Genomic DNA, 21,546 nt, shown 5'->3' on the forward strand with positions numbered 1-21,546 from the left:
TGAGTTTTACTTATTTTCTGGCCTTTGGATGCCTTGTTCTTCAATATCAATCCATGGGAAGCCTCTCCTTCCTCCTTTGAATTGCTTTCAGACCTTTGTTGAAAATCAGTCATGAGTGATGTCATCAAAAATTGTGGAGTAATGAACTCCAAAATTCCATCCCTCCACTATGATTAAGCTGGCAAAAACTGCCAGAATCGACTTTCTCACAGCTCTGGAATCTACAACAAAATTTACAGCATTCAGGGGGATGCTTAATGAAGAAAGAGGCTGCTGAATTTTGGTAAGAGAGTATTCTGGAGTTTTAACTTACCCTTCTACTCTTCCCCACTCCCCAGCTCCAGGGCTGTGAGAAGAGGGAAGGAAGAGAGAATGCCAGGAGGGAAAAGCACAGGGACAAGGTTGTAAGTTTCACTGGGGTTGCAAGATACTTGAAGGAGAGACCCAGTGGTTAGATCAAGGGACTTTGGAATTAAAATATAGAAAGTTTCAGTGATTGGTAAAGACAAAGTCAGAGATACTAGCCTAGAAATGTATCTGTATTTTTCCCCAGTCTATAATCTTCTGACTTCACTTCCTTCCCTATTTAATGGGGTCTCATGCATGGTCAGTGCCCTCAGCCCCTTTGTAACCCTGTCCTAATGCACCTTCCCTACTAAACCATTTCCTGGGTCGATCTCACCCTTTGTCTTTTCCACCTCAACACCCTTGCTGACAGGCTAACGTGGAAACTTAAATTCATGACTCCAGTCTCAGTTTGGCTTACCATTTCTTCCACCTGCTCCCAACCCACCCCCACTCTCTTTATCCACCGCAGTTCCTCTCACCTTCTTCGCCGCCTATCTTGGTCTTACCAGATGGATGGTCCTACCTTCTCACTCACACATGAGAATTCCTGCATTACACATCCTATTCAAAAGACAGATATATCTGGCCTGGTCTTATCTTCTATCTAGTCTACCTCCCCAACAATTATTCATTAGAATATAACATTTTTATTACTAAAGTCATATATTTTCATTATAGAAATGGTGGAGAAGTGAAGCCAGGTCAATGGGGCAAGAAGTCATGGGATTGAGAAGCCAGGGTTAGGGCCTCTGGATGGATGTAAAAATCTCCAGGAACTCTGACAGTTGGTGGACAGAATGACAGACAGGAGCTGAGCCATCGGGATGGTTGGCAGCCAGGAGAGCTGACTGCACGGAGGCTGAGGGGTCAGGAGGTTGTGGGTCTCCTCACCACTGCCCAGGGAGGTGTGGAGCCAGGACAGGACGCCTCAGCTGGGCCTCATGGAGTCCCCATCGAGTCCAGGACAATGTTATGTGTGTCCTGGATATTTTCCACAAGACCTCTTTATTATCACTGCAGTTGTGTCCTTTCCTCTGTCCTGTCTCTGCTTCCTTCCTTATGTCACAGATCACCTGTCCCTTGAGTCACAGATATTGATGGTCCCCATTGATGACCATGCCCACACCCTCTGCAAATCCACATGCCTGGTGGTGATCTCCCTCGGGTCTCATCCGCACACAGGCTAAGCCCCACGTGCCCACATCACCCAAGGTGAAGCTCGTGGTCATAAGCCTGGATTTCCCCCATGGCCCTCACCTTCTTCTCACTCTTACCTGTGACCACTACCCCAGTCATGCTCAGAACATGCTCACTCACCATCTTCTAACCTGGCCTCCAGGATGCCTTGGCTTATCCTTCAATTCCAACCCAGACTCACCCCTTCCACAGGACTTCCCTGACCCAGCCCTCCCCAGACGAGGGCTTCCTCCTCTCTCAACACCTCTAGTACCTGTTGGTGGGCATTGCATGTTTGGTTACAGTTGTCAAAGTCTCTCAACCCCAAAGGAGGGCTCCTGCAGGGCACCACAGAGATGAGCAGAACATTTCCAGAAATGGTTGGGAGAAGCAGAGAGGAAAGGAGGGAGGGAAAGAGGGGAAAGGGAAGGGAGGAGGGGACAGGGGCAGGAGGTAAGGAAGAGGAAGTAAGGGAGGTGGGGAGGGGAAGAGGGAGGCAGAGACAGATGGAGGGTGGTGGAGTAGGGGGAAAGTAGTTCTCCCTGCTAGTCATGTTGGAGCCTGGGAGGACCCCACCCCAATCCTGACATTCCAGCACTTCTCCTGGGCCAGGACCCTGGCAGCACAGATGGCTGGCCTTTTAAGAGGAGCCAGCAGGCAGTGGCAGTCAAGCCTGCAGCCTCACATCCAGGTCCCCTTGCCCCGCCCCATCCTTGTATGCTGGGCCACAGGAGCACACGAGCCTCTGCTCCCAGCCTCAGCCCCACACAGCCCCTCAACTCTTCTCTCTGAAGAATCTGCTGACCGTGTGATACCAGCCAAGCATAAAGAGGCTACACCTTGGTCAATGAGAGCCACAGGTATTACAGTCACAGGGTGCTGGCATCCTCCAGGCATGAAGGTAGGGGGCAGCAGCTTCTGCACAGAGGCAAGCCAGGCAGGGGCAGCAACTCCCTGCACAGAGGTGAGCCAGGCAGGGGGCAGCAGCTCCAACTCACACACCACCATCGTGCCCTTCCTCCTCCAGGGTGATAGGGAGAAGAGAAGTCATGGTTTTTCGAGCCGAGGCTACATGAATCAGCTGGCTGTGGCCCAGCACCTTCTGAGGACAGTGCTGTCCTGTAGTTAGGAAGGAACATCCCTGGGAGTCATATCACCAGGGTTCAGAACCCAGGTCCCATCCCTTCCTGAGTTACCTAAGTGCATGGCCTTACCTCCCTCTGCCTCAATCCTGCACCTGTAAGGGGATGACGATAGAACATATTCACCAAGTTATGCTAGAGGTTGAATGAGCCAATGGATGGGAATCCCTCTGAATGGTCCGTTGTTGGTGTAAACCCAACACATGTGGTCTGGACCCCTGTCTTCTCAGTGCTTCACTCCAAGGTGCACTGAGAGTTCTCTGCAGCTGAGAGTTCCCAGACTTGAATGATACTCCAGGGGATGTTGGCCAGTTCTCTCTCAGGGAGGCTATTGACAATGTTATTTCACTAGAAGGGGACTTGCCCTAGGTAAGTGGGTACAAAATGGTCATCTGGGAGCCTAAAAATACAGATTCTTACTTCCTACACCCAGAGGTTCTGATTCTGGGGATCTGGAATAGGTCTGGAAATCTGCTTAAAGAAGCTCACAAGGTGATCTTGATGTTCAGCCAGGTTTAATGGATTTAATGGCTAGATGACCCATAAGAAGCCAAGTTTCCATTCTTCAGGGCAGCCTCTCTCTCAGCACCAAGCTCTTCCCCAACCCTGGCACACATACCTCACCTCAGATCCCTGTATTTCAGCAGTGTAACTGAGAGTGGCTGGTTTATATGAGAGTCCAGATCTAAGACATGCTGGTCCAGCTTCAGCGGCTTGGGCTCCTCCACAGGCCAGGCTCGCTTTCTCAGCAGCGCTGTGAGAACCAGGTCGGCTTCCTGGAGATCTGCTGGCCTGGAAGAGAAGTCTCCTCGAGAAAGAATCATTCACTCCCTGGCCACTGCTCCAACCAGGGAGGGAAGTGAGGGCATCCCTTTCAACTAATGTCTTATGCACTAGCCTTACTGCCTCTGCCTGGCAGGAGGTTCTTGCTGATGAGGAGACTTCAGCTGGCAGAAATCTGGAATGGTGATGACAAGAATTGCTTCTTGCCCTGGGATTGGTTTCCTGGCAAAGTAATTAGTGGTAAAATTCAGGATAATCATTTCCCTTCTTTGCATCTGACATTCCGCAGAATCCCAGGGTAACATACAGAAGGGAGCCCCTCGGCTGCTACTTTGATTTCAAGCAAAATGGAAGTGAAAAAGTTCCCATCGCAGATCCAAACTTCAGTGTGCCCGTGGTATGGTCAGATGGTCCATGTCCCAGAGGACAAGAGGTATAGCAGGAAGAAACTTTACCTGAAATGGATGAGGTCTGGGTTCCCATCCTATCTTGACTTGGTATTGCTGATTGCCCTTGGACTGATCATGTCCCTGCTAAGGACCCTGGATCCTCATCTGTAAAACAATAGTGTGAGAGGAGATGGTCTCCAGGCTTCCCAGACTCTAAAACTTATGGCTTGTGAACCACTGAAAAATTTCTAAACAAAATAATAAGGCATGTGAAATCACTTTGTCATAACTCATTCCATGTTGTAGGTAACTGAGAGCTGTTCTGGGGAGACAGGAATGAAACAGGCTTGGCACATGTGTGGTGAGTAGCTACATCAGATGGATTACAATGCTGGAAGCATGAGACTGGTGGTAGGTGGACCAGAGACTAGTTATGAGTCGGTATTATTTAGGGTGCTTTTGGCAACAAGAAATAGAAAACCCTACTGAAAATGAATTAAACCCTGAAAGTAGTTATTGTTTATTTAAGAAGAATTTTGGGTTAACTCAGCAACTCAATGATGTGATCAGGCTTTTTCAATTTTCTTATTCCTCATCATCTAGGTTGGTTATGTTTCCCCTCATGGTTACTAGACAGCTGTCAGTGATCCAGGCATCACACTATCATACAACATGTCCTGAGCAGGAAACAGTGGAGGCTAAAGGCAGAGATTTAACCTCAGTCACTCCCATCATGAGTCATCTTAAGTTTCACTGGCCAGATACTACACAGGGTTATTCATAGACTCATTTCCCCCCTGCCCCTCTCCACTAATCACAACTACAAACCATGGAAACAATACAGGACACAACCAAAGCAGAACTCTGAAAGTGGAAGAGGAAGGTAAGCTGGTTTGAGACCTCGGGGATGAAGAAACAAACAGCAGCAGGAAGTCTTACAACCTCCCACCCAAAGAAAGAAGGCAACCCAAACCCCTAACCTAGCAATAGAGGGCAGCCCAGGTAGGCTCATTAATCACCAGGATCAAACAGGAGTCACACCCAACAACATAAGGCAAGTCAACACTCTAGCAAGGGGATCAGGTGAGCCACCCATCAGAAACAAAGGGCCACTGGACACACTCTTCTTTGCCATTAGGCCTGGATCCCCCTTTCCACTGAGAGATGCTGAGATGGATGAGTGGGAAGAGCCAACAAGAAAGCTACAGCAGGTGGCCTGGTCTAGGAAATCTCTTTGTCCCTCTGGGCTCAAGACTCTCCTCCCCCACCCAGAGGCAGGGGTCATCAAGGGCACTGGTAGGAGGATCCCACGACCCCACTCACCAAGTCATAGCCCAACCTGTAGAGATCGCTCCACCCCTCAGGCAGCACCAACAGGAAGCCACAGGAGAGCCAGCAACAACACGTGAACACATCAGGCAAAAATAATTCTGCAAAAGCTCAGAAAATTAAACAGAAATTGAAACTACAACCTGCATGCTAAGCCTGAGCAGGTGACTGCCTGTTAAAAGCATAAGATTTAAATAGTACCCAACACACTCCTGAAAAATAGACAAAATGTCCAAGATGCAATAAAAAATCACCTGTATACCAAAAACCAAGACAATCACAATTTGAATGAGAAAAGGTAATCAGCTTACACCAATACTAAAATGAATCAAATGTTGGAATTATCGGCCAAGGATTTTAAAGCAATCATTGTAAAAGTGCCTCAACATACAATTACAAACTCTCTTGGAAAAAAAGGAAAAAAATAGATGTTATAAAAAGGAACCAAAGGGAGATTATAGTACTGAAAAAATCAGTAACCGAAATGAATGGGTTCGACAGTAGAAGAGAAATGATGGGGGTTAGAGTCAGTGAACTTGAAGACAGATCAATAGAATTCACCCAAACTGAACAATAGTGAAAACCTAGACTGAAAAAAAAAACAAAAACAGGGCCTCAGGGACCTTTGGAAATATAACAAAATTCCCAACAATGTATCGTCAGAGTCCCAGAAGGAGAAAGGAGAAAGGCCTGAAAGTATTTGAAGAAATAATGTAATGGCTGACAACATGCTAAATTTGGTGAAAAACACAAACCTAGAGATCCAGTAAACTGAGGAAACCACAAACAGGATATAAACAAAGAAATCTATGCCAAGACACATCATAATTTCACCTAAAATCAAAGGAAATATCTTGAAAGAAGTCAGAGAGAAATGACGTGTTACATATATGGGAGAACACCAATTGAATGACAGCATATTTCTCATCTGAAACCATGGAGGCCATGAAGAGGTGGCACACTATTTTTCAAATGTTGAAAGAAAAGAACTCTCAACCACAAATTCTATAGCTGGTGAAATTATCCTTCAAGAATAAAGGGGAGGGCTTCCCTGGTGGCGCAGTGGTTGAGAGTCTGCCTGCCAATGCGGGGGACACGGTTTCGAGCCCTGGTCTGGGAAGATCCCACATGCCGCGGAACAGCTGGGCCCGTGAGCCACAACTACTGAGCCTGCGCGTCTGGAGCCTGTGCTCCACAGCGGGAGGGGCCGCGATGGTGAGAGGCCCGCGCACTGCGATGAAGAGTGGCCCCCACTTGCCGCAACTAGAGAAAGCCCTCACACGGAAACGAGGACCCAACACAGCCATAAATAAATAAATAAATAAATAAATAATTTTAAAAAAAAAAAGAATAAAGGGGAAATAAAAACATTCTCAGATGAAAGAAAACTGAAGAAATTTGCCACTAGTAGATGTACCTTTAAAGAATAGCTAAAAGAAGTTTTTTTAAACTGAAAGAAAATTATAGCAGAAGGAATTTTGGATCAATAGGAAGGAAGAGGGAACAATGGAAAGAGCAGAAATAATATACCACATTTTGGCTTTTAAGTTTTATAAGTTATATTTGATGACTGAAACAAAAATTATAGCACCATCTGACACCACAGATATGATATTTAAGTGAGGAAGGAAAACAGATCTAAAGGAAAGTGAGGTTTCCAGACTTCCCTTGATGTAGCAAAGTGTTGATACCAGTAGACTATTATAAGTCACATGTGTATATTATAATACTCAACCATTAAGAAAATTATACAAATCCATTCTCTAGTAAGTCTGTGTCTTTATTCCCATCTTACCCCTAGGTTCTTCATGACCTTTTTTTTTTTAAATTAGATTCCATATATATGTGTTAGCATATGTTATTTGTTTTTCTCTTTCTGACTTACTTCATTCGGTATGACAGACTCTAGGTCCATCCACCTCACTACAAATAACTCAATTTCGTTTCTTTTTATGGCTGAGTAATATTCCATTGTATATATGTGCCACACCTTCTTTATCCATTCATCTGTTGATGTACACTTAGGTTGCTTCCATGTCTTGGCTATTGTAAATAGAGCTGCAATGAACATTTTGGTACATGACTCTTTTTTTTTTTTTTATAAGAGTCAGTCACATTTATTGTTTGAACAGCTTTCTGAATCTATTCTACTTAATCTAATACAATTATACTGAGGTACAAACATAGCCAAAGCAATTATAGCCTAAATCCAACTTACATGACTCTTTTTTAATTATGGTTTTCTCAGGGTATATGCCCAGTAGTGGGATTGCTGGGTCATATGGTAAATCTATTTTTAGTTTTTCAAGGAACCTCCATACTGTTCTCAATAGTGGCTGTATCAATTTGCATTCCCACCAACAGTGCAAGAGTGTTCCCTTTTCTCCACACCCTCTCCGGCATTTACTGTTTCTAGATTTTTGGATGATGGCCATTCTGACCGGTGTGAGATGATATCTCATTGGAGTTTTGATTTGCATTTCTCTAATGATTAATGATGTTGAGCATTCTTTCATGTGTTTGTTGGCAATCTGTATATCTTCTTTGGAGAAATGTCTATTTAGGTCTTCTGCCCATTTTTGGATTGGGTTGTTTGCTTTTTGTTCTTGACCTGCATGAGCTGCTTGTAAATTTTGGAGATTAATCCTTTGTCAGTTGCTTCATTTGCAAATATTTTCTCCCATTCTGAGGGTTGTCTTTTCGTCTTGTTTATGGTTTCCTTTGCTGTGCAAAAGCTTTTAAGTTACATTAGGTCCCATTTGTTTATTTTTGTTTTTATATCCATTTCTCTAGGAGGTGGGTCAAAAAGGATCTTGCTGTGATTTATGTCATAGAGTGTGCTGCCTATGTTTTCCTCTAAGAGTTTTATAGTGTCTGGCCTTAAATTTAAGTCTTTAATCCATTTTGAGTTTATTTTTGTGTATGGTGTTAGGGAGTGTTCTAATTTCATACTTTTACATGTACCTGTCCAGTTTTCCCAACACCACTTATTGAAGAGGCTGTCTTTTCTCCACTGTATATTCTTGCCTCCTTTATCAAAGATGAGGTGACCATATGTGCGTGGGTTTATCTCTGGGCTTTCTATCCTGTTCCATTGATCTATATTTCTGTTTTTGTGCCAGTACCATACTGTCTTGATTACTGTAGCTTTGTAGTATAGTCTGAAGTCAGGGAGCCTGATTCCTCCAGCTCCATTTTTCCTTCTCAAGATTGCTTTGACTATTCGGGGTCTTTTGTGTTTCCATACAAATTGTGAAATTTTTTGTTCTAGTTCTGTGAAAAATGTCAGTGGTAGTTTGATAGGGATTGCATTGAATCTGTAGATTGTTTTGGGTAGTAGAGTCATTTTCACAATGTTGATTCTTCCAATCCAAGAGCATGGTATATCTCTCCATCTATTTGTATCATCTTTAATTTCTTTCATCAGTGTCTTATAATTTTCTGCATACAGGTCTTTTGTCTCCTTAGGTAGGTTTATTCCTAGTATTTTATTCTTTTTGTTGCAGTGGTAAATGGGAGTGTTTTCTGAATTTCACTTTCAGATTTTTCATCATTAGTGTATAGGAATGCCAGAGATTTCTGTGTATTAATTTTGTATCCTGCTACTTTACCAAATTCATTGATTAGCTCTAGTAGTTTTCTTGTAGCATCTTTAGGATTCTCTATGTATAGTATCATGTCATCTGCAAACAGTGACAGCTTTACTTCTTCTATTCCAGTTTGGATTCCTTTTATTTCTTTTTCTTCTCTGATTGCTGTGGCTAAAACTTCCAAAACTATGTTGAATAAGATATATCTCAAAAACACGATAAATAAATTAAGATGTATTCCTAAAAACATTTTCAAGTAACCTGAAGGAAGGCAAGAAAAGAGAAGCAGTAATGAGAACAAGAAGCAAATAAAAAACAAATAATAAAATTGCAGACATAAGCACCTTAATAATTAGTTTAAATGTAAATGGCCTACTTAGATATAGTCACAATAATCAAAACACTGAGATCTGCAGAATGGATGATAAACATGACTCAACTATATGCCTCTTACAAGAAACTCACTTAAAATCAATGACATAGGTAGGTTGAAAGTAAAAGGATGGGAAACAGTATATCATGTAAACATTAATCCAAATAAAGTAGAGCAAAAGTGGCTATATTAATCTGATAAAGCCAAAACCAAAGCAAAACAATTTACTAGAGACAAGGTAGGACCTTATATAAAGTAAAAGGGTCAGTCCACCAGAAAGACATAACAATCCTAAATCTTAGCAAATTATAAAGCATAAAATACATTAGTGGTTAGAAGTAAAAGGAGAAATAGGCAAATATATTACTATATTTAGAGACTTTAACAATTTTCAACAGCTGATAGAGCTACTAGACAGAAATCATCAAAGATATGGCAGATCTGAATAACACAATCAAGGAAAGGGATCCAATTGACATAGAGCACTACACCTAAGAAAAGTAGAATATGCATATTTTCCAAGTGCTTATGGAACATTCACCAAGAAAGACCATGACTTAAGCCATAAAACAAACATTAACAAATTTAAAATAATATAGAAAATGTTCTGACCACAGTGGGATTATTCTAGAAAATCAATAACAGCACAGTTTACAATAGCCAAGACATGGAAGCAACCTGAATGTCCATCAACAGATGAACAGACAAAGAAGATGTGGTGTATATATATACAATGGAATACAACTCAGCCATAAAAAAGAATGAAATAATGCCACTTGCAGCAACATTGATGGACCTAGAGATTATCATACTAAGTGAAGTAAGCCAGAAAGAGAAAGACAAATACCATATATCACTTATATGTGGAATCTAAAATACGATACAAATGAACTTATTTACAAAACAGAAACAGACTCACAGACATAGAAAATAAACTTATGGTTACCAAAGGGGAAAGGGGGTGGGGGAGGAATAAGGAGTTTGGGATTAGCAGATACAAACTACTGTATATAAAATAGATAAACAACAAGGTCCTACTATATAGCACAGAGAACTGTATTCAGTATCCTGTAATAAACCATAATGGAAAAGAACATGAAAACAAATATATATATATACACACACACACACACACACACATATATATGTGTGTGTGTCTATATATACATATATATATATATATATATATATAACTGAATCACTTTGCTGTACACCAGAAATGAACACAACATTGTAAATCAACTATAATTAAAAAAATAAAAGTAACAGAATGATAAGGAAAATCTCTAAACATGTGGAAATTAAACAACACACTTCTAAATGACACAGGGGATATACATAGACTGAATGAAAACTAAAATGTAATATATCATATAATATTGACGTGTATCTAAAGCAGAGATGACAGAAATTTATGACACATACACATAATGCTTGCGTTAGAAAGGAGTAAAGGTCTCAAATGAATAATCTAAGTTTATATCTCAAGAAACTAGTAGAAAAGGAACAAAATAAAAGAAAAATAAGTATAAAAACAAAATTTAAAAGATGACAGCAGATATCAATGAAAAGGAAAATAGGAAAATATGTTGTGAGGTCCTCAAATCACCCCTAGTCTTGATGACTTACTGGTAATATTCAGCATAGAGTCATATTCACAGCTAAGATTTCTTAGAGTGAAAAACTATAAAGCAAATTCAACATCAAAAGGTGCATAGGTAAAGTTCAGGGGAGGCCAGGCACAAGCTTCCAAGAGTCCTCTCCCAGTAGTCACACAGATTGAACTTAATTCCCCCAACAATCAGATATGACGACATTTGAGAAGTGTTGCCAACCACAGAAGCTCATTGGAGACCTACTGCCCCAGGCTTTTGTTGGGATCTGATTTCGTAAGCACCCTCTGCTGGGCACATACTCAAATTCCAGACTTCCAAAAGGAAAGCACGTGTTCAACAAAACCACATTGTTTGTACAAACAGTTTAGGCATAGGAAGCCACCTTTATCATATTAGAACAGTAGGAGCCCTTCTGAAATACAAGTTCCCAGGGCCAACTTTGAAAACAGGCCTTTCAAAGGATAGCAATCTCAGGCCTCCTATGTTAACTCCTTTTTCCTTAAAGGAAAAAAAAAAAAAAGTATCAATGAAATAAAATGCTGCTTCTTTGAAAAGAAAATCAATGCATTTTATAAACCTCTAGCCTGACTGAAAACAATAGGAAAGATAGAAGACAAAAAATAACCCATATCAGGAGTAAAATGGGTTATCACTGCAAATCTTACAGTCAGTTATGGGTAATAAAAGGAAATACTGTGAATAATTTCATGTTCACAATTTTACAACATAGAAGAAATGATCCACCTCCTTGAAAACCACAAATTAAAACTCAACCAAGGAGAAACGTATGATCTGAGTAGTCCTTTAACCATTGATTTTGTAATGGATCTTGTAATGAAAATCTCCAGAAAAAGAAATCCCCAGGTCCAGACGGTTTTACTGAAGAATTCTGCCAAATAATTAAACAATTAATACAACTTTAAGTCTCTTCTAAAAATTGAAGAGGAGGAAGGGGTGTGTGTGTGTGTGTGTGTGTGTGTGTGTGTGTGTGTGCTTATAAAAAGGCAACATGAGGGATCCTTGTGGTATTGGAACTATTCAGTATCTTGATTGTGGTGGATGCATGAAATTACACCCATGATAAAATTGTGTAAAGCTTAATACACATATGGACACATAAATGAATAGAAATAAAATTGGGGGAGTCTGAATTAGACAGGTGGACTTTATCAGTGTCAATATCCTGCTTGTGTTATTGTTCTATAGTTTTGGAAAATGTTACCATGGGAAGATGGAGTACAGTGTACAAAGAATCTCTCTGTATTACATCTTACAGCTGCATTTGAATGTACATTTATCTCCAAAATTTCAATTAAAAATCCAAACACAGTATGCATGGTGAACTCCCAGTCTAGTTGCTTCTGGCAATATTTCCCCACCACTGACGTGAGCCAAAGATCAAGATCACGTCTAGTTCTATTCTACAGGGGTAGTTTAGTGTTGTAGTTGGTAATAAGTGGGATTTTATAAGAGAATAGAATAGAAATTATAAGAGTGCATTTCAATGTAGTGAGGATAAAGATTGTTTTGTGAAATTTTTGCATACCATGTGTGTATAAAGATTATATATTTATCCAATGTATAAATCCATATATTGGGGACCCACTTTCTGTGCCTCTTCGGGTGTATTCAGTCCCAACTGAACCCCCAAGTCCTGCATCTTGCTCAGTGGAGAGCCCTGGTGTCTTCTGCTGTCCCTCTTTTCCTAATGACACTGGCTGTTTCAGATGCCCACAGGAGAGAAGGTCAGGCTCTGGACACAGCCCCCAACACATCTGCTGTGGTGGGAATATGGCAGCTGCAGCTCCCTTGTCCAACCCAACTAGACCACAGAGGTTCTGCCTGAAAACACAGGCAATGTTGGCATCTCCTGCGGCCAATGTTGGCTGAGGAGAGACAGGAGATGGAAGCGGCCAACAAAGTTCTTTCCCCCTTCCTTGCAACAGACTTTTCCAGGCGGCAGTGTCTCCATAGAGCCTTCTGGTGACAGCTGCATGGCCAAAGCCCCTTATGTTTGCAGACAGCCGCCACTAACTTGGCAACACACCTCCTTCCCTACCTTACTCCCTACCTCACCTATAATAAAGCACTAGTACCAAGGCTTTGCCTCAGGCTAGGTTTTCCAGGGACCCTGGATAGAGACAAGTCAAAGACAAGTCTCCATATTACCCACATACAAATTTGTACACACATGTGCATATATATAATATGCAGGCAATGGGTCATAATGAAAATATATTTCTATAGGTTGGGCTTAAAATTTTTGCACGTCACTAGTGCAGCCATGGTCTTCAGCCTAAGAATTCCTTTATCCCAGCCACTGGCCTCACCAGGCCCTGCCAGGCGCATAATCCTCGGGTTATGTCCTCCACCTGGGTGAGTAATCTGAGGGAAGGCCTCATCTCAGTCTTCACTCTGCCCCCCAACAGAATCAGGGTCCAAGTCAGAAGTGGGGGGACGATATGCTGGGCAGGAGAGCCATGAGGATCTGCCCGGAACGGATGCAACTGAGGGAGCCCTGGGAACCCAGCCAGGAAAGGGGCCTTGGGAATCCTCCCTACCCCTCACGTTCCCAATCCTTCTCAGGAGCACCAGGCAGAATGTGATAATTCTGGGGCTGCCAGGCAGGAGGACGAAACGTAGCCCTGACACCCCCGTGTCCACCTCTCGTCAGTGCTTGCACTAATGACCAGAGCTCCCTGGGACTCATTTTTGCTCAGCACAGCAAGCAACTTGGGTCAGCTGCTTTCCAAGAATCCTCAGAGAGATAGAGAAATAGGGGCCCGAGACGGAGCCTGTCTACAGGGGACTGCTCCACTTAACTGCGTCCTTGCCCTGGCCCCTCAGTGTCCTTCCTGATTCAGAAACAAAAACCCAAATAGACCTTGAGATACAAGAGCTGAGGCATGTGCCCCCTTCTTGTGCACTCTGTGGTCTTGACCTTGGAATGGTTGGCCACCCCTCCCTCAGGACAGGCCCCACTGCATCATGTCCTAGACCCATACGTATGTGTTATTCTGAGCTGGGGGGTGATCAGTAGATTTTCTGGGTTCCCAGGAATAGAAATCAGAAAACAGCTGCGCTCAGCTTCTGAAATGGCCTCTGGAGCTCAGTTAGGAGATGGAAGGTGGCTGGGGAGACAGGAAGTTGCTGGAGAAGACAGACAGAGCTTAGCCACTGTGCCAATGTCATGCACTCTACTGACTCCCAGCCCCAAGTCCAGCCCCTCTGCACTCTGTTCTGTGATGTTGAGCAGGAGGTCTGCAGCCCCATTTCTCAGATTCCCTCCCCAGAGGACTTCTTCAGTCCTGCCAGTGAGAGGCAGTGGCAGGGAACTGGAAGGCCAGCAAAGGGGAAAGAGACCCTCTTCCTGTCCCAGCTTCTGTAGGCACCTCTGCATCTATAGTGGCAACTACACTGCAGTGCTGTTGACAGCTCATGCACCAGCCATGGGACACCACACCCCCTCCCTGAATGGAGTCCAGGCTTCCTTCCGAGGGCCAAGCGTGAACTGTGTTTCACCCTCTGTCGTCTGAGTGCCAGCTCCAGCAGCCCCTCTCCAGGGCCACAGCTGCCCCTGCACTCTTCTTGTGGCCTCCCTAACCCTAAGGGACACCAGCTGAACCCTGCACTTATTTTTTTCTGAGTTGCCTCATCACACCATTTTCTTGCTTTCAACTTTCCCATACCCATGTTAAATCCCCTCCATTTGAAATACTTTGAACACTCCGTTTCTGCTTTTCTGCCTGAACTTTGACTGACACAGCCATAATAACAGAACACGCCCATGCTGACACAAGGAGCCATAGGATGGTTTATTCAAAGGGACCTGGATCATGGAGTCCAGCCCTCATCCTATAATCAAAGAAAAGAACATCAGGGAGACCAAGCATGTGGCACAAAGAGGGACTGGGCATTCGCAGCCTGGCCAAAAATAGACCCCAAGCTTCCTGACCCCCACCCGGACACTTGTCACGCACCGAGTGTCAAGTCCAACTTTCCACGGCTCTGCTCAGGAATCCCAGTATGTCCATGGCCTGTTCCCTGGGGGAATCCCAGCAAACCCTTCAGTACAGCGAAGTGGCCAGGGTTTTCCTCCATTCCTCTTCAGCACTGGGCCCCCCACCTGGAAGGAATCCATGGTTCTCCAGTCAGACACTCACTCATCAGCTTTCCCCATGCAATTCTGGGTGAGGAAGCGAAGTTCAGAAAACAGATATGAAGATGTGAGCTGGAAATTCAGAAATTCTAAAATCTGAATGCTGATTGTTTGTATGGTCTCATAGAAGCTATTTATTCTCTGTTTTTCCAATAAGAGGCAGAAACATGCCCTGGAAGATTTTATGGAGAGTGACTTCATTTTAATAAATGTGAGCTAAGGTTCAGAGAGGTTTAGTCATGTGTCAAAGTTCACAAGGTCAGCTGGGGTCAGAAGCAGGACCAGAACCCAGGTCACCTGATTCTCAGACCAGTAGTAAAGAAAGTTGAGTAGAAATATTGGGGCCCTTGGTGAAGGTTTGGATGGCTACAGCAGGGGGCTGGGAGAAATGGTAAACTCTCTCCCAGTGGGGTGCAGGGTGCTGATACGTGTGCTGCAAGCTGGGAAATTATGCCCAGCTACCCAGACCTGCTTCTGCTTGCTGACAGCTGAGATAGAATATCCCCAGTAAGGACAAATAGACCTGTCTTGAGCAAGTGGCTGACAGCCGGAGGGTCCTATCCATCACTGCTGTCTGGCTGGCCAACCAGCTGGGTGACCGAGGGTCCTCAGGTTTCTCCCCAGAGCCTTCGCTGTCTCCATCAGTCCTGGGCTGCCTTCCCCAGACCCTCACTTTGTCTTTAGCAAGAACCATCCTCTACCTGAGGACTCTGGGGAAAAGACAGGAGGCAGCATCTCTCTCCAGGATCCCCCAAACCAGCCAATCTCACTCCTGCACCTCTATTCCTATCTAGTTGACATCCTTGTCCCTTTCTTTGTGAATTATTCCCATAGCAACGATCATGTACTCAAATACTTTTGCCCTTATAGTCTTTATCAGTATGTGCTTTGTATGAGGAAATAAATATGGCACTAAGAGTTGAGTCCCACTGTTCATTCATTCATTCATTCATCAGATTTAGTATGTGCTATGGCAAAGCTATGGTGCCTTTAAGGAACTCACTACAACAGGGACCCCACAGCCCATCATGACAGCAAGTATCATAAGGCATCACTGCTGAAGTTTGCGGTGTGGGAAGATTAACAGCAGCAGCAATGATAATATAAGCCTACACTTGTGTGAGCACCACGCACAGTGTCTCTGCTGAGCAGTTGACAGTTCCTTCTAGAACTCTACAGGCAGGTGTGGTTCTTACCTCTTTTCTCAGAAGAAGACAACAAAGCCAAGAGAGAGTAAGGAACTTGCCCCGGTCAGGTGCAAGGGCAGCAGATGAGAGGGTCCTGATGGGAGGCCGGGTGGATGCCTCCAGAGCCTGCCCCTCCCTCACATAACAAAAGCCTGGAGTGATGACACAGAGAAATGTACTCTTACCCAAACGTCCATCAGCTTTAAAAGCTGAGGAACCTCTTACCTCCTGCCACGTTTCATCACAATGGTTGCAATAGCAATTAAGTTACGGACTGCTGATTGATTAAACCACCACCGTCTCCCCATGATTGTTACTGGCAACGTTGTTCAGCTCTCCCCATAGTGAGAAAGCACTTATCAGCAAACACTCTGCATTTTCTCAGTGTAATGCAGTGGGTCATTATCAAGTTCATTTACTAAAAATGTCTCCTGGCAACTTCTCCTGTGCTACTTGCTGTGTCCTTTTACACAGTCCCAGTCAAAACTATCCAGCTTACATCTCCAGAGGGACTTTCCCTTCTTGGATCCCACATGTACTTGGTTGTTGCTTTTGCAAGAAAATGTGGAATCATCATCACTGACAATGAAAAACATGTCAAAGTGTACCCCTTGGCTGTTGCCACTCTTTTCTGTGCATACAATGAATTTCTGTTTCATTGCTGTATCATAGTATTATCGTTGGGAAGACACTTTTCTTTTTTTTTTTTTCTTGTATGTGAATGTTATAGCAACTTTATTCTTTTTTTTCTTTTTTCACACACACACGCCGTATTTTATTTTTACAAGAGACAAATAGACTGACACCAAGCATTGTAAATGGATGACCACAACAAAAGCAACAATGATTGCAATTACCAAACACGAAACACACTCATACTATATCATAATATTGACATTCAGTCCAGTAATCCTCCACTGCAACAGCTCCTTTACTTTGCGGTGAAAATTGATTTATATATTTTTTGCCTCTGAGTCCTTGTGGGATTTTTTTTTTTATTATTCAAACAGAAAGTCACAAAAATTATAATCATCCTCATCAGTTCACTCAGTCCCATGTAATTAATTTTTTTTTCATCTTATCATTTGTTAGCACTTTTATGAGTTCATCAGTTTTTCATTAGAGTTCTGAAAATGCTTATTCATTCAGTTCAGCAGTACAGTCAGTTACCAGAAACCTGTACTTGTCAGAGTCTTTTCCATGAATTCCTTGAAGATGAAACCCTTTAATAGGAACATATTTGCAAAAGCATCAGAGTACACCCAGAACTGTCTGTAAATGACAAAAGACTTAAAAATGACCACGGTTAAAGATTTGATGAAAGTTCATAATAATGCAATTGACAAAGAAATTTAGTTATTTCTGAGATATACATTTTAAAGTAATAACTAGAATTATGACTTATACCAGAACATATAAGATTTTTAGAAATTTCTTGTAATGTCTGAAACATTTATGTTAACATATTTCCATACAAATAACCCAATGAAAGTTTAGTATTCATTGTTTTGTTTGTTTGTTTGTTTTTTATACTGCAGATTCTTATTACTCATCAATTTTATACACATCAGTGTATACATGTCAATACCAATCACCCAATTCATCACACCACCATCCTCACTCCATAACGGTTTTCCCCCCTTGGTGTCCACACGTCTGTTCTCTACATCTGTGTCTCAACTTCTGCCCTGCAAACCAGCTCATCTGTACCATTTTTCTAGGTTCCACATACATGCGTTAATATACGATATTTGTTTTTCTCTTTCTGACTTACTTCACTCTGTATGACAGTCTCTAGATCCGTCCACATCTCAACAAATGACTCGATTTCATTCCTTTTAATGGCTGAGTAATATTCCATTGTATATATGTACCACAGCTTCTTTATCCATTCGTCTGTCAATGGGCATTTAGGTTGCTTCCATGACCTGGCTATTGTAAATAGTGCTGCAATGAACATTCGGGTGCATGTGTCTTTTTGAATTATGGTTTTCTCTGGGTATATGCCCAGTAGTGGGATTGCTGGATCATATGGTAAATCTATTTTTAGTTTTTTAAGGAACCTGCATACTGTTCTCCATAGTGGCTGTATCAATTTACATTCCCACCGACAGTGCAAGAGGGTTCCCTTTTCTCCACATCCTCTCCATTGTTTGTTGTTTGTAGATTTTCTGATGATGCCCATTCTAACAGGAGTGAGGTGATACCTCATTGTAGTTTTGATTTGCATTTCTTTAATAATTAGTGATATTGAGCAGCTCTTCATGTGCTTCTTGGCCATCTGTATATCTTCTTTGGAGAAATGTCTACTTAGATCTTCTGCCCATTTTTGGATTGGGTTGTTTGTTTCTTTAATATTGAGCTGCATGAACTGTTTATATATTTTGGAGATTAATCCTTTGTCTGTTGATTCATTTGCAAATATTTTCTCCCATTCTGAGGGTTGTCTTTTTGTCTTGTTTATGGTTTCCTTTGCTGTGCAAAACCTTTGAAGTTTCATTAGGTACCATTTGTTTATTTTTGTTTTTATTTCCATTACTCTAGGAGGTGGATCAAAAAAGATCTTGCTGTGATTTATGTCAAAGAGTGTTCTTCCTATGTTTTCCTCTAAGAGTTTTATAGTGGCTGGTCTTACATTTAGGTCTCGAATCCATTTTGAGTTTATTTTTGTGTATGGTGTTAAGGAGTGTTCTAATGTCATTCTTTTACATGTAGCTGTCCAGTTTTCCCAGCACCACTTATTGAAGAGACTGTCTTTTCTCCATTGTATACCTTTGCCTCCTTTGTCATAGATTAGTTAACCATAGGTGTGTGGGTTTATCTCTGGGCTTTATATCTTGTTCCATTGATCTATGTTTCTGTTTTTGTGCCAGTACCACATTGTCTTGATTACTGTAGCTCTGTAGTATAGTCTAAAGTCAGGGAGTCTAATTCCTCCAGCTCCGTTTTTTCCCTCAAGACTAATTTGGCTATTCAGGGTCTTTTGTGTCTCCATACAAATTTTAAGATGATTTGTTCTAGTTCCGTAAAAAATGCCATTGGTAATTTGATAGGGATTGCACTGAATCTGTAGATTGCTTTGGGTAGTATAGTCATCTTCACAATATTTATTCTTCCAATCCAAGAACATGGTATATCTCTCCATCTGTTGGTATCATCTTTAATTTCTTTCATCAGTGTCTTATAGTTTTCTGCATACAGGTCTTTTATCTCCTTAGGTAGGTTTATTCCTAGGTATTTTATTCTTTTTGTTGCAATGGTAAATGGGAGTGTTTCCATAATTTCTCTTTCAGATTTTTCATCATTAGTGTATAGGAATGCAAGAGATTTCTGTGCGTTAATTTTGTATCCTGCAACTTTACCAAATTCATTGATTAGCTCTAGTACTTTTCTGGTGGAATCTTTAGGATTCTCTATGTATAGTATCATGTCATCTGCAAACAGTGACAGCTTTACTTCTTCTTTTCCAATTTGTATTCCTTTTATTTCTTTTTCTTCTCTGATTGCCGTGGCTAGGACTTCCAAAACTATGTTGAATAGTAGTGGTGAGAGTGGACATCCTTGTCTCGTTCCTGATCTTAGAGGAAATGCTTTCGCTTTTTCACCATTGAGAATGATGTTTGCTGTGGGTTTGTCGTATATGGCCTTTATTATGTTGAGGTAGGTTCCCTCTCTGCCCACTTTCTGGAGAGTTTTTATCATAAATGGGTGTTGAATTTTGTCAAAAGCTTTTTCTGCATCTATTGAGATGATCATATGGTTTTTATTCTTCAGTTTGTTAATATGGTGTATCACATTGATTGATTTGCGTATATTAAAGAATCCTTGCATCCCTGGGATAAATCCCACTTGATCGTGGTGTATGAACCTTTTAATGTGTTGTTGGATTCTGTTTGCTAGTATTTTGTTGAGGATTTTTGCATCTATATTCATCAGTGATATTTGTCTGTAATGTTCTTTTTTGTAGTATCTTTGTCTGGTTTTAGTATCAGGGTGATGGTGGCCTCATAGAATGAGTTTGGGAGTGTTCCTTCCTCTGCAAGTTTTTGGAAGAGTTTGAGAAGGATGAGCGTGAGCTCTTCTCTAAATGTTTGATAGAATTCACCTGTGAAGCCATCTGGTCCTGGACTTTTGTTTGTTGCAAGATTTTTAATCACAGTTTCAATTTCATTATTTGTGATTGGTCTGCTCATATTTTCTGTTTCTTCCTGGTTCAGTCTTGGAAGGTTATACCTTTCTAAGAATTTGTCCATTTCTTCCAGGTTGTCCATTTTATTGGCATAGAGTTGCTTGTAGTAGTCTCTTAGGATTCTCTGTATTTCCACGGTGTCTGTTGTAACTTCTCCTTTTTCATTTCTAATTTTATTGATTTGAGTCCTCTCCCTCTGTTTCTTGATGAGTCTGGCTAATGGCTTATCAATTTTGTTTATTTTCTCAAAGAACCAGCTTTTAGTTTTATTGATCTTTGTTATTGTTTTCTTTGTTTCTATTTCATTTATTTCTGCTCTGATCTTTATGATTTCTTTCCTTCTGCTAACTTTGGGTTTTGTTTGTTCTTCTTTCTCTAGTTCCTTTAGGTGTAAGGTTAGATAGTTTACTTGAGATTTTTCTTGTTTCTTGAGATAGGCTTGTATAGCTATAAACTTCCCTCTTAGAACTGCTTCTGCTGCATCCCATAGGTTTTGGATCATCGTGTTTTCATTGTCATTTGTCTCTAGGTATTTTTTGATTTCTTCTTTGATTTCTTCAGTGATCTCTTGGTTATTTAGTAACGTATTGTTTAGCTTCCATGTGTTTGTGTTTTTTACGTTTTTTTCCATGTAATTCATTTCTAATCTCATAGCTTTCTGGTCAGAAAAGATGCTTGATATGATTTCAATTCTCTTAAATTAACTGAGGCTTGATTTGTGACCCAAGATTTGATCTATCCTGGACAATGTTCCGTGCGCACTTGAGAAGAAAGTGTAATCTGCCGTTTTTGGATGGAATGTCCTAAGAATATCAATTAAATCTATCTGGTGTATTGTATCATTTAAAGCTTCTGTTTCCTTATTTATTTTCATTTTGGATGATCTGTCCATTGGCGTAAGTGAGGTGTTAAAGTCCCCCACTATTATTGTGTTACTGTTGATTTCCTGTTTTATAGCTGTTAGCAGTTGCCTTATATATTGTGGTGCTCCTATGTTGGGTGCATATATATTTATAATTGTTATATCTTCTTCTTGGATTGATCCCTTGATCGTTATGTAGTGTCCTTCCTTGTCTCTTTTAATATTCTTTATTTTAAAGTCCATTTTTTCTGATATAAGTATAGCTACTCCAGCTTTCTTTTGATTTCCATTTGCATGGAATATCTTTTTCCATCCCCTCCCTTTCAGTCTGTATGTGTCCCTAGGTCTGAAGTGGGTCTCTTGTAGACAGCATATATATGGGTCTTGTTTTTGTATCCATTCA

Source organism: Balaenoptera acutorostrata, chromosome 8, assembly GCF_949987535.1.
Source record: "Balaenoptera acutorostrata chromosome 8, mBalAcu1.1, whole genome shotgun sequence".
Classification (NCBI taxonomy): Eukaryota; Metazoa; Chordata; class Mammalia; order Artiodactyla; family Balaenopteridae; genus Balaenoptera; species Balaenoptera acutorostrata.